An 18,515-nucleotide genomic window follows, 5' to 3' on the forward strand; every position below is an offset into this window, starting at 1 on the left:
GCTGCCACCACCTAGACCAGTGTTTCTCAACCTTTTGTTTTTACCTATGGACACCATTGATTCGTATTTTACTTTGATGGACCCCCATAGCCATTTGCTATTTAAAAAAAAAATCATAACATATCTTTATAATTTAATACTATTAGGAATTGTATTAAGAAATTATTAAATTATTTTGTGTATTGTAGAAGTATAACCAATATATTGCCGATAAATTTTAACAACAAAATCTTATGTGGGACCCGCAAGGTCCATATGGACCCTGGTTGAGAACCACTGACCTAGACCAAGCCTTGTACTAACCACTGTGCTGCTGTACTTCCACTTCATAATGTTATCCCTTTGGAATTCCCTCCTTGACCATGGACCATGCATGTCTTTCAGTCATTTAAGAACATTAATCGCATTGAATTCACTCGTCTCAAAATTTTTAAAGTGCAACCTCTTCATTCAAGCAAAACTATTGGAAAAAAAACAAAAACATGTTGAGTTACTAGGTTGCCTCTATAACATTTAAATGCTAGTGATTATATTTACTGCCTATTTTATTACATCACATAGTTTAACAGTGGTTGTTTAACATCAAATCGGTCTGACCAAAAATATCTATGATGAAAGTGATTCCATCTGTGACCTCCCCATTTATAATTCAGAAATATTACATCGAGGACTACATTATCTAATATATTCTTTTTTTCAAAGATAATACAGCAATTTGTAAAAGATCTTACCACTATTTCTGGCAGATCAAACAGCTACACTATTATAACAAAAGAAAAAAATAGAACAGAGAAAGCACAAAAGCATAGGCTAGCCTTTCCTTATTTCATAACTATATGTTTCTGGTATAAAATAAAAAAAAATTAAAACAATAAACCAAAAAAAAAATGAAGCAGAATAAACCAAACTTCTTACATTAAAGGACATAATCAGGGGAGAAGTAAATTAGATATTTTTCAATCTATTTTGCTTTGTTTTTTACAATGCTTTTTAATTTTCTTTGTTTACTTTTAAGGAACTATGTGACATGAATAGGAATGGCAAACAAATCATACAACCAACCAAATATTTCATATGATCAAAATGTTAATATCATCAAAGCAATAAATAGTCATTTGGAGATTAAGAGAGTTAATCCAACTTCAAAAGGAAAGTTTTTTAATTATAGAAATAGATGTCAGATTAATATCAAATCATGAGACAGTAAGTGTTTGGCAGAATGCAATGCAAACATACATACTTCCTACCAATTTTATGTCATCAGAGAATTGATCATAACTAAACTGGTTAGTAAATATACCTATAAACATAGTTATATCTGCAAATATACTAAATCAAGAATATAAAATAATAATGAACTTCTTGTATACAATGCTCAGGAACACTACACTTCATCAGAAAAAGTAACCAAAAGTATACTTTTGAACCTTTCAAAATTAAAGCAGATATTTATGAAAATGATATGAAATATTTTTTTACAATGTTACAAAACAGAAAAAGGTAGTGAGGGCCAATTTTAGGATTCTGAGCTTTATGGAGGATATAACAAAACTATGGTTGGTAATTCACAACAAAACTGAGGTCGTAAAAGCTTTATATTTATCTCTCTATATATAGACAACTAGGCCCCTGTAAAGAACCTTCCCACTTCCCATCTTCCTAACACCCATTCTTCCATCACTTCTCTAACTATAGCACTATTCAGTTGCTGTTACACAGAGCAAAACTACAAGTATTTCATTACCCCCTTTTGTGCTACCAGTTACCCACCTCACAAGAATCACTTCCTTTTAATATTCATTGCTCATTCTCAGTATCATCCCTTCCCACTTTACTTTCTACTGATCAGCCCTTTCTGTGCCTCAACTTATATTTCTCTTTCCTCTAAGTTACCTTGTTTATATCTTCTCACACCTGCCATAGGAGTCCTTCACTAACTATAGCTGCCCCTACATATCCATGACCTCCAGTACTGTTATTGTATGTCTCTCTCACAACATCTTGTCTATCTACATGTACATTATACTGCTGTTCTCTACCCTTTCTGTAGTGCCACTTACCGTCTCCATCTTCCTGAGTCACTTCTATTTTTCACCTCCCCTTCCAGTTGATATTTACCCTTAACCACATCTCTACCCTTGTTCATCATTCACTGCATTCATCTCTACTCCCATTTCTAACAAACTATCACTCACCTCTCATATTTTTACAAACTCTACCACACAACCTTCTCAATCATCTTTTGATATTCTCTCTTATACTCACCTTCTTATACTTTAAGAGAATGCTGTGGCATCTTGTTATTATCTTTATCTCTCCTTCCAGTTACTCCCATCAATACTTATACAATGTAAGACAACCATGCATCTCCACTACAGCATGACGCCTATTTCTGTTCCTCTATAAAACTTTAGCCTCTCACCATATGGTATGAAGCCACCTCCTCAAATACTATACCTCACTTAGTCAAATGTGATTCTTCTTAGTGTTGTGAGTCACTTGGTGACCTCATGCTTGTACCACAAAACAAAAAAGCATCCAACATACTCTGTAAAGTGCTTGGCATTTTGAAGTACATTCATCTAGAAAAACCATGGCAAAGCAAACACTAGAGTTCAATGCAGTTTTCCTGGCTCATTGGTTTTATTTGTGCAGTGCAACCCATGCCAGCATAGAAGACATATCTTAAAAGATGGTGATAATGATGATGGTAAGACACAATGAACATTTGTGTGAACTGAAGATTTATGTATTATGCCTATCAAAGTAGGAAGGCTAAATCATTAAATGATTGACTGTTCAGTGATAACAGCAAGAAATTCAAATTCTACAAATGAACAAATTCACAAAAATATTCTACCTCTTAGTTACTACCATCTGGTTTTATTACAGCCTGGCCACAATATATGAAATATCTCAATAATACAAACAAGTATTTCAATATTGCAAAACCATTCATCTTATTTAGCAAAGAAAAATCAAAATGTTAAGTGTTAAAATATAAAGCATCTACTTTTTACCCTGACACGATTTGATGAACATTTTTGAATTCATATGTGAAGAGAAACGAAAAATTGTACATTCTATAGATACGCTGTATCATATCAGATAAAGTATTTCTTTTCAAGACAAACTAAAGTAATTGATACTAATGTAACACTTTTGAAGACATTTGCATACGTGGTATTCAAGCATGTGATCTACTCACCCACAATGCTTTAGCTTTTCCAGACAAGAAGCAATATGAAGTATTTTAATATTGCTATTTTATTGCAGAAGGAAGTTTCTTATTTGATAAATGTTTAACTTGCACCACTGAGAAATAACTAAGGTCAAAGTTAGTGCAATAAATTAAGATCCTAATAAATAGAACATTATAAAAACTTATGTAAAAAATTTTGATCAGAGTTATATTTGAAAATAACATTTTAAACTGAAATAATTTGATTGTCCAGTATATATTTCATTGTTCTGAGATCATTTGTCAGTAATTAATAGGTTATTTAATTGAATGCTACAAATGGCTGATTGCTGTCATCATCATCATTTTACATCCATTTTCCCATTTTAGTACAGAATGGACCGGTCTTCTTCAGTACAGCATCTCACTATTTTCCAACGTTCTTTGTCTCTCTCATTTCATAAAGTCAGCATCCTGAAATCAGTCTTTGCTGCTTCTTTCTATGTCCTCCTTGGTCTACCTCTTTCAGAGGTTCTTTCCACTTAGCACTCTTTGGTATTTCTTAACCCAGTTATTACCCTCCACACAGATTACACTTTCTATAGTCATCATTCATCATTTAACGTCCGCTTTTCAGCACATGCTAATTAACACACATGCTGTACTAGTAGAAGACCCTGTTTCAACAATCTAAAGCAAACAGAAAACATAATATAAGAACTAAGGTCTCCTTACATTAGCTAAAGTATATGTACTTACAAAGCACAAAGAAATAAAACTATAGCACTTAATAGCACTTATAGAAGGTGTTACTCACATGCTAGAAATAGCAACCAAATCTACTTCAAATCACACTTTACAATCATAAACAGAGGTAGGATAAATGGAATTTACTACTCTTAAATATATCATGTCAGAGAGGAAAAAAATGAGATGGTCAAAACTGGAACACATGCAATCACAGATCAGTGCAATGAAGGTATATCTGGGGCTAAAGAACAGCAAAAATTATAGTACTTAATGATATGAATATGTGTGTGTAAGTGAGAGAGAGGGGGAGAGGAGGTTCTGAGCAGTGTCTGAGTAAATATGAAATTCTTCTTCCAGTACTTAAACTAAGTTTATCAATATCTAAGTTACCATCTGAAACATAGGGACACAACTGGACACATTTTTTTACATGAACATATACAAACAAAGGCACTCACAGTTTATTTAATATTTTACCTTTGAAATGACTGTTCTTTGTTGATAGTAACTACATACATGTATATATATATATGTCTACGTACTCTAAAATATATGTATTATGGGATCTAAGTGAAAAATTACAAGGGTCTTGAAAGCTAAGTGTATTCATCATGAGTGTATGCATGTTGTCATAAATATTTTCACTTTTTATAAAACTTAAGCTATCATTTAAACATACCCATAAACATGAATCTCTTTAAACATTGTGGAAACAAGGCAAATAAGAAGCAACAGTATATTGAAGACAATAAATTGAATCTAAAATTTGTGCAACAGGTTATACAATATTAATGCAAAAAGTCTACAATCCTGATATTATCAGACGCTGTGATAAAATATTGAAGCATAATTTTCCAATTTTCTGAATACATCTGGCCCAATGAGACAATTAATATATTAGTAAAGTTATAATAAAGATAAGAATTTAAATTCTTATCTAAAAATTTTGATTTTACTTGACAGGAATATTAATTCGAAAATATTAAATAGTTCTGAAAATGGATTCAATTGAATTTGAGCCAGCATCTCTCTCTCTCTCTCTCTCTCTCACACACACACAAACAGTATCTACTGGGCTTAGCTGAATACAGCTGGAAATATATTAAACTCAGTCTGGTGATGAAACTCCAAATTAACAGTTCAGGAGCATGGAGTTAATACCTGGTCACTAAATTACTTGCCTCTGGATACCTTCTAACAAAGACGGTACCCACACAAGTAATCTCCAGGAGTGCCTTTGGATTTAATAATTATCCCCTGGTTGCTTAGATACTTCAGACTACCCCTTGAATATTGAAGCAATTCTATGATATATATATATATGTTTTTCTATAACTAGGTATTTGTTAGCTGTCCTAGTTAATAATTTTGTTACATGGATACATTTATATTCAATATGGCTGGATTAACGGGTCAATAACATGTAACATTTGAAATCCAACAAATAAAATCAGATATACATTGGATAATTCAGTATAGTGAAACATGAGTAAAACATTTTTAGTTCTGCTATGAAGTGAAAGGAGTGAAACTCTGTGGGATTTGTAAATACTTTGAATATTCTTTTACCTTCCATTATGTGGTGAAAAAAGATGTCAAATAGTAAGAGATAAAGAAAAATACAAAAGTAAACAAATAAACTCTCTTGCTAAATTTTGGAAACAGATTTCTCAATCAGATCTTGTATATTCAAGGTTTTGTCAAAAGCGAAGTAGACCATTAAACTATATTCATTTTGAATTTAACTTCAGAGGGTGTAAAAATGTTTGCCTCAGACAAACAACCATCAACTATAATTTTGTATTTTCATCAATGCATGCTCTTATATACATACACACACACAACTGATATTAGATTTCTTTTGAATATAAAAAGACAGCACAAAGGAAATATATAAAAGAAAGAAAAAGACATCTACTAAAAATTGCAGACATTATTTCATTCACTCATTATTTTCTTTCACATACATCCTTTTGTCCAATTGTAATTCTATTAAACACTCTCCTCTATTATAATGCAACAGTCTTCTTAAGGCTGGAAAAGCTACTATCATTATCAACGTCATTAAAATTTTTGTGTAGATACTTTGTAAAGAATTACATTTTATTTGAAAACTTTAGCCAGTCTTTCATTTGCTCACTTTATTATGATTGAAATGTGGCTAAGTATTAGTCTTTAGAAATACTGATTTCTTTTTAAGACCAAACTTTGATGCTAATTGATGTAAAACTTGGAGTCTTATGTCACTGAATTAATACTAATACAGTACATTTTTGCAGACTGATAGGGCTATCTCACTAGCAGCTGATATCAAAATCATTATAATTTGTCAAACTAATATTTAACAGAGGAGAATTGTCTAGTTGCTATTAAGTTTATTATTTTTTTCTCAGCAATTAATTTCTAAATATTCAATAAATTTGAAATTAAGTTAGAAAGTAAAGAATATATAGTGAAACAAAGGAATTGAGTAAAAGATATAATTTCTAAGTGAACTGCAATGTACTTTTAATAGAGGGGAATGTTCATAACTGATTAACACAACATGAATATATAATAGATAGCAGAAAAAGGAATAATCACGTCAAAGCTGGTAAGATTTGTATTTAAGAGTACCATGTATTAAAAAACAGATATTAATACTGTATGTAAATACAATAAAAATAAATTAACTACCTAAATGAGAAATAACAAAAGTTATTACAATTGAAATCACAGTTTTAACATGATTCATAGGCAATACAATATGTATATGCAACAGAAAGAAAACAAACACAATACTCTTGTTACTTTTATCAATATAAACATATGTATCTGCATTCACAATCTACCCAATTAGTGACAATGGAATAGTTTAGCTACCTGATATACAGGAGAAAATGCTGTTTTGAGCCTGATTGTATGGGTCTGAATATATCTGTAACATTCAACTAGTTGCATATGAATCAATGTAAACACTTAATCAGCATGCTAAAATTAACAGTTAAATTCCTATGACACCCCATTCTACCACCTTAAAAAGACCCCAAAAAACAAAAAGATATACTGGATAATGCTGTCTGAGATAAATTATGTCTGAAAAGACAACAGTCACCACTAGAATAGCATAGATTATAAGGCCTGTTCTGCCAGGGATGATGACCTTAGTCTATACAACAGTAGTAACAACTAAGTTGTATCAGGTAAAAGTTAAAATGTAGAACGGCTTCTATTTAAGATAGTGTTTCCAGCAGTCTGGTAAATCTTCTCTATGAAAATCGTCACTGCCAACTATGTGTAACTTTCACATTGATTCGATAAAAGGAATGCATACACCTCTGCAATTCGCATGAGTTAATAGAGACTTGTGGGTCTATGTAACTAGAGTGGAAAGATCAATACCATTAGTTCTCTCATACACAGCAAGTCTCTTATCTCACTTGCATAATGGAATTAAATATGATATACCCAAAGTTTACACTTGTCCCATTTCTTTTCTGACCCAACAAAACCTGCATCAATGCACATACAAATATGAATTCATGACTCACTTGAAACAGCAGCCAAATTGATCATTTATCTTATATTGTAACTATATCAAAAATCATACAACTTTAGCTCTAATTATTTACATACTTTCTCCCTTAAGAACAACTTAGCAGAAGAATGTTAGCAAATTGCTGGTTTTTACAGCTTTGTGTATTTACAGATACACTGTAGAAGTCAGTGTGAAAACTTTTATAAAAGAAATGTCATTTGCAAAAAATTTCTAAAGAAATTTTTAGACTTTTCTATACACTGATATATACCTATATGTGAAATATGTAATACTCCCCAAGATGTTTTAGACATGATACTAATGAACTCCATGCATATTTCATATTATTTGTTGTCTGAGTATTGCAAATAAGAAACGTTGAGAAGCAGCATACACAGGCTCAAATTGGAATAAATAATTTGTCTCATAGCTATCACTAAAAATCAAGTACAGCTTGGTGGTAGATACTTTTTCTCTAAATATACTGAAATTTCATCATTGATATTTCTCTTTTTTTGGGGTGGGACTGTGCAGCAACGGTGCTAATGCAACATGACTGCAAATACCACAGAATATTGATGAAAGACTTTGTGTAGTGGACCTTGCTTTAGCTCTTGTTTTTACTTCCTGTTCTTTCATTCAATTGAACTTAGTAAATTTTATTCCTTTCTCTATTGCCTTCTACCATTGTTTATAATTAACTGCTGTCTTCTCGTTTCAGTAATTATCAGGCCATCCATTTCATTGAGATGTGGCTTAATGACACCTTATAATGAAATTTCATGTGTTCTCTTTCATGACTTCCACATTTCAGCTTGCTTTAGAATGTGGTCTTTGAAACCTTAGTATCCTAAATATGCATCATTTGTCCCAACCTAGCACAGCTGATATTCTGTCAGATTAGATTTAACTTGGTTAAACTTGGTTCACTTTTTCTAATCGCCTTCTACACTAACCACTTTGTTAATCATATTGTCTTGGATAGAAATAACATAATAGTGTATTGCAGGGTACAAGTCAACCTCACTTGCCAAAGTGCTCCTAATTCTCTTTGTCAAGTGACTGTGAAATGAACAGAGACAAGAAGGGATTGAGATGACACTTCAGTTCTGTTGTGTTGAGGACATGACAACCTTTTTTGTGTTGGTGCTGTAATAAAGTGCACCCACCGTACTGTAATGCAGTTGATGTTAGGAAGGGCACTCAGTCATGGAAAGCCATTCCACAATAAACATAGGAGAACGTTTTTCCAGCATATTGTGTACTGTTACAACCCATACGACATATATCAGCATAAATAAAATTAAAAAAACAGATGTAGCGTGACGATAGTGACAATGATGTTTTAAATACAGATGTGCATGTGTACATATGCGTGTACATGTATGTGTACACACACACATATGTACACACACATGTAGATGTATACTTGGTATGTATGCATACACCCACCCACATTCACATATCTATTTAGAAATATGTATGTGTGCATGCATGTACTGTGTTGTAGGACACAGTTTTTCACATAAGTAGTTAGAATTTTGTGTAAGGGCCCATCTTTTAGGTAATTATTATAAACCTGGGCAACATCAAGTACTGCTTCTCATGTGTATGTATGTGTATATATATACATAGCATTTGTTCTTCCTATTGCTTAATGATCCTATAGCCTAACAGTGTGGAAAAAGAGACCAATAAAATAAGTACCAGACTTTAAGAAATTAAGTACTGGGGTCAATTTTATTGGCTAAACTCTTCAAGGTAGTGTCTCAGTATGGCTGCAGTTCAATGATTGAAACAAGTAAAAGTGTAAAACAGTAAAAATGTAAATGTATGGATTTATGTGTGTATGTATACACATACCATATGTTTGCTTAATTAAATTTTTAAACTAAATATTTTACTCAAAATATAAATCACATTATGGATTTGAAACTGAATCTCCATAGCAGTCAATATACACCAGAGTTGATGAAGAAAACAATGTGAAATTGGGAAGGATGTATGCAGCATCATCTCTCAGTATTAGTTAATGTAGAAAATAAACTGTAACAATCTAATAACATTATTGACATTGGTATTTACCTTCTAAAAAGAAAACAAATTTTCATCAGAATGTTTGTAGTGGCAACATCACAATCATTCTCGTTATTACCTTGATCATGTTTATTTGCAGCCGCTAACATAACAACATTACCAACAATAAGCAAGTCTGACAAAATGATATGATTGGAAAATCAATGTATGTTTGTCTGAAATCTCTGAGACTCAATACATCTTGTAGTATTCACTTAAATGACAAGGTACACTCTTGTTAGTGGTTTTATTACTCACAATTTCGCCTTTCCAAGCTGCACCCCAATGTTGCATAAATTTCTCCCACTACAACTAATACTTGCTTGTTTGTCTATCTATATTTCTCTTATCTTTCTAATATATTTACTCACATCATCCTTTTTCCTCCCTTCAGCAAAGCAAGAGAAACCTCTTGTTTCAGAGAATCACGTTATTGTCAGTGTTATCAATATGGTAAGATGTTAGGCCTTAAAGCAAAGAGTTTGCATCTATTTTTGGTAATATTGTTTGCATTCCTGCCGAAGACTTGACAAATCGTGTTGAAAACAGACTGTGAATGTTATTTGCAGAAAAGAAATTTAGTGTAACTAGACAGTCTTAAAACCACACAGTGCTTTGCATCAACATGAGGTCAAATAATTCCACTTACATTTTGGCTTTCTTACATTTTTCTTTCTTTTTTATTTTAATTTATAAAAATCTTTAATACAAAATTTATTTACAATGAAATAAGTTACTTTTTACAGTTCTTAGTATGGATTTTATTTACAATGAAAGGAGTTACTTTTTCAAGAAAAATAATTGTTAATGTAAAAAAAAAAAAAATTTGTAGAAAATTTATTTGTTTTTGAATATTTATGAATGAGAACTTTTTGTAGGAGTAAAGCACTGTGTTTTTAGCAGAAATTCATCATTTTCATGGAATATTGCTAGTGTAGATGAACAGGTTTCTTATTACAATTATAACAGTTTTAGTTTACATCTATTTTAGCATAATAAATTCACATACATGTTTGTGCTTAGTATGAATTTTCATTTGGTTAGAGGATTACCGATGGCACAGACATAATCATGAAGGTTCTACAAGACTGTTGAAGTTGATGATAGCAGTGTGGCTGTTATTTTAGGTGTATTAATGCTTCATATATGCAGTGAAGTGATACCCCACACACAGCAGTGATTACTTCATTTGAGAATCTCTACATGATTTTTATCTGGCTTCACAAAGTTCCTTTCATCATTTTATCACAGACTAGGTTATGTTTCTTAAAATAAGTGTTATCATATGCTATTAAGTTCTAGATGTAACTCGGTAGACAGATGTAGTTCATTAGTTCCATTACAAAACTGTTTTTTAAAAAGTGTCATTCTGATATTTTTATCTTTTTTAAGAATTGGATTGGTCCGGAGAAAATGGTGCACACATGATCTTCACAACATCTCTGAATGAGTGTGCAGGGTAAGAAAAAAAATGTGTTTCGGTTTCTGGAGGAGTAGGCTTGGATTTAGTAGAGTGGAACACAATATGATTGAAGAGAGAAGAGATGAGTTATAGGGGTCTGCCTAAGTGATGATGGCATTAGTGTTGTCAGTTGCAGGATGCAGAAACCACTATAGAAGCAACAGGAAAGGCAGAGAGGTGACAGCACATCTTTATTAGATCGAAGTGTTATGACACCATCTCAGCTGCTACTTTCAATTAATGCCTAGAATAAACAATAACTTTGCTGCACAAGAACAAGTAACCTTTTAACATTTAAACAAGGTATATGCGGCTCAAATATTCTACCTGTTTTATGTTCAACCTGGCCAGATCTTGTTTCTGACACCTACCTTACAATGTCATTCTAAAAGTAAACAATCATATCATCAAAATCTCAAAGCTATCAGATAATGCATGATAAATTGAAGATAATGTGAATAAATAAGCTTTATATTTGAAATGTTAGATGCTCGATACAGATTTTTTATGTAGAAGTGTGCATTACTGAGATTTTTAGGTTATACATATCTAAATACCAGTAACCTTCATAAAACTAGAATATTTAATTTCAAAAATGTCATTGTGAAAACAGAATATCTGTGTACAGTCACATATATGCATGGACATAGATATAGATTCAAGTGCTATTTAAATATATATATATATATATATATATATATATACACACACACACATATATATATGACACACATATATATACCATGGAACATCTTCAAAACAAGACACCACTATCTAAACATTATCTAACCTTAAATAAGATTACGCACGAAGCAAAACAACCAATGTAAGTAATCTCCATAAATTATAAATCCATCAACAAACATAACAAATATTTATTCCCATCATCAGCTGCCAAATGGATATCACTATGGTTTTGACACCTGAGCAGTACCATTCAATCTGGTGATTCAAAAGTGTTAAAAGCTGCTTGGGAATCGATAGTAATCAGCAGGTGTGAAACATCAGCAGAGTATGTCCATTACTCTAACACCTGCTTGTAAACTGTATTAATGTATAGTTACAAAACAGTATGTATACAACACAATACTCCAAAAGAGGAAGTTATGATCCTAAAAATTATAATATAATATACACATACATATTATACACACACATATGTATATATATATTGTGTGTAATTGGGTTAATTTGATGCTTCCATTTTGTTTTACTCAGCTTTTATAATATATTGTTGTTGTTGCTTTTTAATCCCAATTTGTCCCTGAATACTATAGGCCACTGATAAATGATTGTAAATTAATCAGAACAGGTGATCAATGCAACAGAAACAGTATTCTATGGCATGTTCAGTTTCTTAACATTGTGATAAGTATAACAAAAGTTAATAAAAATGATGTCTAGTTTCAACTCTTACTGAGAGAATGAAAATAGCTAAATCTTTCTATTGTTGTTTATCCCTAAGTCAGTCCTGACTGCACAATGGGTGTTTGTTTTTTTCTTTCGTATTCTTTATTCAATGAACTTCTTTGTATATATTTGTCTTGTTTACATTTTCAGTCATCATGGTGAGTATACCTCAAGTGTTGTGTTAGAATTCGCTGATATTTTTAATGATCTATTTATCATCATCTATTTGGTAAGTGCCAGCAAAAGTCTCATTCATTCCAATGCTGAAAGCAGTCCTCAAACTACCCTCTAAGGCTTTTCAACTCCACAAACCCAGAGCCACCTCTATCAATGTTGGCACAATGACAGGCAGATTTAGTGAGACAGTTGAAATGCTTGAGCAGTGGCATGTAGGTGTGTGCCAATTTCAAGAGATATCATGGAGAGAGGCCTCAGCTAGACTGCTTGTGGGTAAGGAACATACATACAAATTCTTCTGTATAAGGTGGTATACTTTTGATGGAAAAATGGATGGATAAAGAGATCGAGGAAGTCAGAATTTTGTGACAATTATTAAGATAAGCATAATCTTGTATAATATAACAGTGACGTTTATATCAGCATATGGACCATTTATACAAATTTATTTTGCAGATTAACCTGATGGTGAAAGACAATTACATTATTATCATGGCTGGTGGCTTCAATAGATTTTATGGGGTGCACAGAAGTTATGGCATTGGTACCAGAAATGAGGAGGGAACAAGACTGTTGATATGCATGTCTGCAATATTAACTTCAGGAAATCTGGTGTGCATACAAGCCAGATTGACTGCATTCTCACCAGATAGGGGTAGACATATCCTTCTCAGGTGAAAAATGTACAACTCAACAGTGGCTAGTAGTTAGTGATTTCTGACTTAAGGACTAGAAGGACCCAGAAACATAAACTGATATGGAAAAGGAGGCTATGGAAGCTTAAGAATTCTTCAAATGACCAGAGATTTAGAGATGTCCTAATTGAAGCATTTGACAAAAAGGATGAAGCGATAGAGATGTATTACATAAAGTTTTTATGGGATAACCTACTTGGGTCAAACTGTTTAACCCATGCCAGCATGGAAAACAGACATTAAATGATAATGATGATGCATTAATTAGAAAAAGGGCTTGGAGTAAAGAAAATAAGAAAGATATTTTTGTATAATTTCTACACAGCAACAACCTAAGTGATACTGGAACTTATCAATTCTGAACAAGAGTGGAATAATGACATGTTTGATCATTGCATCAATGCTTTTGTTTGTGGCATGAGCACCACAAAACTTAAAAGCAAAGTCAGTTGAACATTTTCAACTTTTTCCCGAAGAAACTTTTTGTCAAGATGAGTAAGAAAACGGCCACAAGCTAAATTTGCTAACAGGGCAACATCATATTTGAAAGAGATGAAGACATAGCCATGGATTTTTTCTAATGAAAGTTGTGTAGCTTTCAACAATGTTCGACTTCCAATACTACAATCACAGGCTATATATTCAACTTAGCAACGGGAAATCAATGCCCAAGAATTAACATCTTGTAAATATGTAAGAAAATATCTTTGTGTCATCAGCTTACCTATAGTCATTCTACTTGGGCACATAAAAGTAACTTGACATAAACTAAAATTCAGCAGCAACAGATAAAAATCTACATTCACAATGTAAACCAACAGTCATTGCATTGTATCAACAAGTTTTATTCAAATTATGCAATAATTATATTTTTATGGGTTTTTATACTGGACTAACTACATTTCATTAAGATCTCTAGTTTCTAACAGAGAGAAGAAAGGACCAAAATATAAAAAGAATTGTGTAAACTTAAATTTTTAATATTGTCCTTATAAATTATTCTTCAGCATTGTACTGTGGATTATCTGAACTCCTTTAAGCACCTTACCTAACTTAATGATGTGATCTAACTCATGAAAAGATGGTTAGAGTTAGGAAGTACATTTATCTGTAAAACAATGCCTCCAGATTCATAAACATTTTACACAATTATGAAGCTGATACTAACATGAGAAAGAGTTGAAAATTAAACAAAGTTATAATATTTTGCCGATGTAGTAAATTGAATATTTCTTCATTGATTTTAACAAAATGTATAGTTAAAGAATTTCAGTTACTCTGCAGAATTTATATGTTACATTTAACATCAATATAATTTTGATTATATTGAATTCTGTGAGGATAATTTTGCTAGATTACTTTGGTTTTGAAATATATTTTACATTGATTTCTTCAGGCATCCTCATATAACAGGAGTATTTATTAATAATTTAATGAGAAATGCCACTTTTAAATATTAAAGGCAATTGGATATACTGTACAGGCAAGAAGACTGCCTTGATAAGGGCATGTGATTCATATATTAGGAGGATGGCTGTATAAAGAAGTACATACACTTAAAGTGAATGGCACCTGTGTAAGAGGGAGACGGAGGAAGACTTGAGATGAAGTAAGGATGTATCTGAAGTTATTGCGTATCATGGTGGAAATGACGAAGGACTGCATATGAGTGGCATGCTGTGCTGGAGAAGACCTACCTGCCTATTCAGGCTGACAGACATCACAAATGAGTTATGTATATATGTATGTATTCATGAATGTATATGTCTGCATACAGTTATGTCTACATCACTGACCTATATGATAACCTCTCCTTCCTCTTATAACTTGTTCCATTGTCTCAAACCCCTTGCATCACACATTCCTGTCTCTCATCAGTCTTTTACCCACAACACTTTCATCCATATTTCTTGTGTTCATATCTTAGTCTCATACTTCTCATGCTATTCCCCAATTGCTTATCTTTCAATCTCTTCCTCCTCTTCTCATTTTCACTGTACTAAGCTGCTGATGTGACTAAAGGTATCTGTATATCACTTCTGTTCACCATATATTGCAATCTTTTGCCCATACTGTTACTGTATATTATTTTCTTTTACTCACGCCGTTTGCTCACGTCTCAGTTATTTCCCCTTGTTTTCAATATCACTGTACTTAATACTAACGATGATAGTGGATCTCTTCTGTCACCATACATTAATTCCAGTGTAACTAAGGATGCCAGTACACTTATCTGACACAAACTCTCATTTGTGCCATTCACTAGTACATGGCCCAACTATTTTTCCTTCTCTCCTGCACCACCCTCATCATTCAACCTCTCTAACTTGTCTTGAAACCTATGTACAGGAGGCTACCCTGAACCAATTGTGCCCAATACATTTGACTTTTATCCCTTCTTCTTACATTGTTTGTTTCAGTTGTTTCAATTTACCTGCTTTTATATTCTTGCTCCTGCTCTTCCATATGTCATAGGTCTCTCTCATTACTGTGTCTTAGTTACATTGCCTTCTGAGAGTGTCTTACCATCTTAGTTGTCTTGAATATTCATATATATAGCAGTATATTCAGAACCTCTATCACACATCCCCCTATCATATATCCCTATCATCATTCATGCCATAATCACTCATACTTCTATTTCTGCAAAAGGCTGATGGGTGAACAGAGATTTGGTGTTATAAACAGTAGAATACACTCATGAGGATGAGGATGATGATGATGATGATGATGAAGATGATGATTGCAACAGTGATTGCGACTTATATATTATCAATAACCTTTATATGTATATTAGATAGTTACTATGGAAGCTGGTTTATTCATGAGTGAAATTAATTATTAAATTTACTTTATTATATTTACAGTCATTGAGTCTATTAATGTCACTTAGCATAATTTTTAATACTTTGTTAGCCTCAATACCCAAACTTAAATTTATCGTAAATCTTTAACATATTTTTGAAGTCATATTTCCAGCTTACTTAACACTCATTACCCTTTCTGCCTTAATCTATCATGATCAAAATAACTCTCTAATTTTAATTTGTTATCAAAATCTACTAATTTCTGATTTCTTTTTCAAAAGGAAATAGATTACACATTTTGTTAGGCGATAATGCAGAAGCAGACATGCATGCACACACACACATGCACATACAAGACAAAATGCACGCACATGTAAGAACTACATCACAGAAATATATTATTATAAAATATATTTTTCAACCAGTCATTGCATAGAAAGACTGAGTAATTGAGACTCAAATTGAGACTTATGAGCCTTACACAAATACATCATATTAGAATCTTATATAAAAACTAATCACCAGGGATAAATATCTATGTTTTTAAACATAAATAAACTGTTTATCTTAATGTTCATTATATAATTTCTCATCCTTCTACAAAAAGTAACATTGTTTACAATTAAATGTTACAGTATAATTATATTATTAGATGATATAATAAGGTAGGCAGTACTTATATTGGTTTTGAAGTTTGACTTGACAGAAGGCTAGAAAGTTCAGAGGAGTGGGTAAGTCGATTACATCGACCCCAGTATTCAACTGGTACTTATTTTATCAACTAAGAAAGAAAGAAAGAAGGAAGAAAGGAAGAAAGAAAGGCAAAGTTGACCTCATCAGAATTTGAACTCAGTTTGTAAAGACAGATGAAATGCTGCTCAACCTTTTGCTCAGCCTGCTAACAATTCTGCCAGTTCACTGCCTTGGGCAGTATTTCATTTTAAATATAAAGTAGAACAACAGTTATACAGGTATGAAATACCACGGTAAATCTATCTTTTGCAATTTAGGAAAATATAATTAAGTCACTTTGTAAATACTATACGAATGATTGCATTAGCTTTAATTTTTAAATCTGACGATTGCATGTCAGACTAAAGAAGTTGAAACATAAAATTGAAAATAAATAAAATTAATATGAAATTAAGTGACAAAATATGTAATCTCTCATATTTCATTAATTCAGTGCTTGGAGGTAGAACTATATACATCTGATCAAAAATATTTCAATAATACCAGGTTTGAGTTATCATCCTTAAGTATATTTTCATCTAACATATAATCAATATCCATTAATTATGTGCTAAGATGGCTTGAATATTACAATTATCTTTCATGCACTGACCAGTGCTTTTGATATTTATTATATTATTGCAATTAAACTGTTTCTCATATGTACATCACATGTTTGTAGCAGAAAATATAACAAATCTTGTAATTGCATCTATCCGGAGAACAACAATTAATTTCAGCCATTACAATTACAAAAGATGGGTTCAATGAAGTGGTCGACATAAAACAACAGTGATGGAAATAAATATTTGTTAGAGCTGCTATTGCACACTTTCTTATATTGCTATGATTAAAATTCCAGTAATAAACAACTATTTTGCCAAATGTTAATAGTGATTAAAATACTATATATGCCATTCATTATTTAAGCATGCAATTAGAAATGGAATGTTCAGCATTTTATTGTAAATTTTTCTCTTCTGTTAAGATTTGAATGGGTTTTCTACTTAGTATCTTTTGATATCTCTTCAGAGAGACTGAAAACCAATTGCTTACACAGATTCCAATAAAACAAATAGTGATAGATAGATGAAATGGAACAAAGCAGAATATTTCTTCAACGAAGATTCCACTAAATTACTGGGTCAATGTACTGAATTTGGTGATCTATTACTAGAAGTTCAACTGACTATTAATTATATTTTACTTGGTCTTGAGACCAAAAGAAATTGACATTAAAAGATAGTTGTAATGAGCAGAAATAATGTTACGTTCACATCACAAATTGTAATAAAGAAAAAAGCTTATGAGAGTATATAATTATATCTGTGAGTCAGTTCTTTAAGGCTTATACTACTAAAAATAAGACACATTTCCAATAGTTCACTATTAAATTATTTATTATTATATACATCTGAAATTGTTAGTGAGCACCTCAATATATATTTTGCTGAATAATAATTTTTGTTATCATCATAAAATGCTGCCTAATATAATGTCTACACTTTAAGTATATTTCAGTTTTTATAAAGATTCCTAGATTAATTTCAATCTTGCTCTATCTATATTTGATATTTCTTTCTTTGAATACTGCTAGTACAGTGAGCAAATAGAAAATAAACAATATGATATAACTTTTCATCTAACATTGACACTGCAGGTCATGCATGACAAAGTTGTAGAGTCTCAACTGCAGAAATTACCTACA

At 31.9% G+C, this 18,515-nt stretch overlaps 1 protein-coding gene across 3 annotated transcripts in view; it reads right to left on the reverse strand.

Moving 5' to 3' along the window:
• LOC106882996 (lachesin) overlaps positions 1 to 18,515 on the reverse strand; it is a 360,914-nt gene that overhangs the window by 282,962 nt on the left and 59,437 nt on the right. Inside the window, exon 1 of one of the 3 annotated variants that reach the window (XM_052966995.1) lies at positions 304 to 322. The exons of the other annotated variants lie outside the window; for them this stretch is intronic. The gene's annotated coding sequence lies outside the window, so the exon portion shown is untranslated. Of the gene's footprint in view, positions 1 to 303; positions 323 to 18,515 lie in introns of those variants that run through there. 3 annotated transcript variants of the gene reach the window in all.

This window comes from Octopus bimaculoides, chromosome 4 (genome assembly GCF_001194135.2).
Source record: "Octopus bimaculoides isolate UCB-OBI-ISO-001 chromosome 4, ASM119413v2, whole genome shotgun sequence".
Taxonomy (NCBI): domain Eukaryota; kingdom Metazoa; phylum Mollusca; class Cephalopoda; order Octopoda; family Octopodidae; genus Octopus; species Octopus bimaculoides.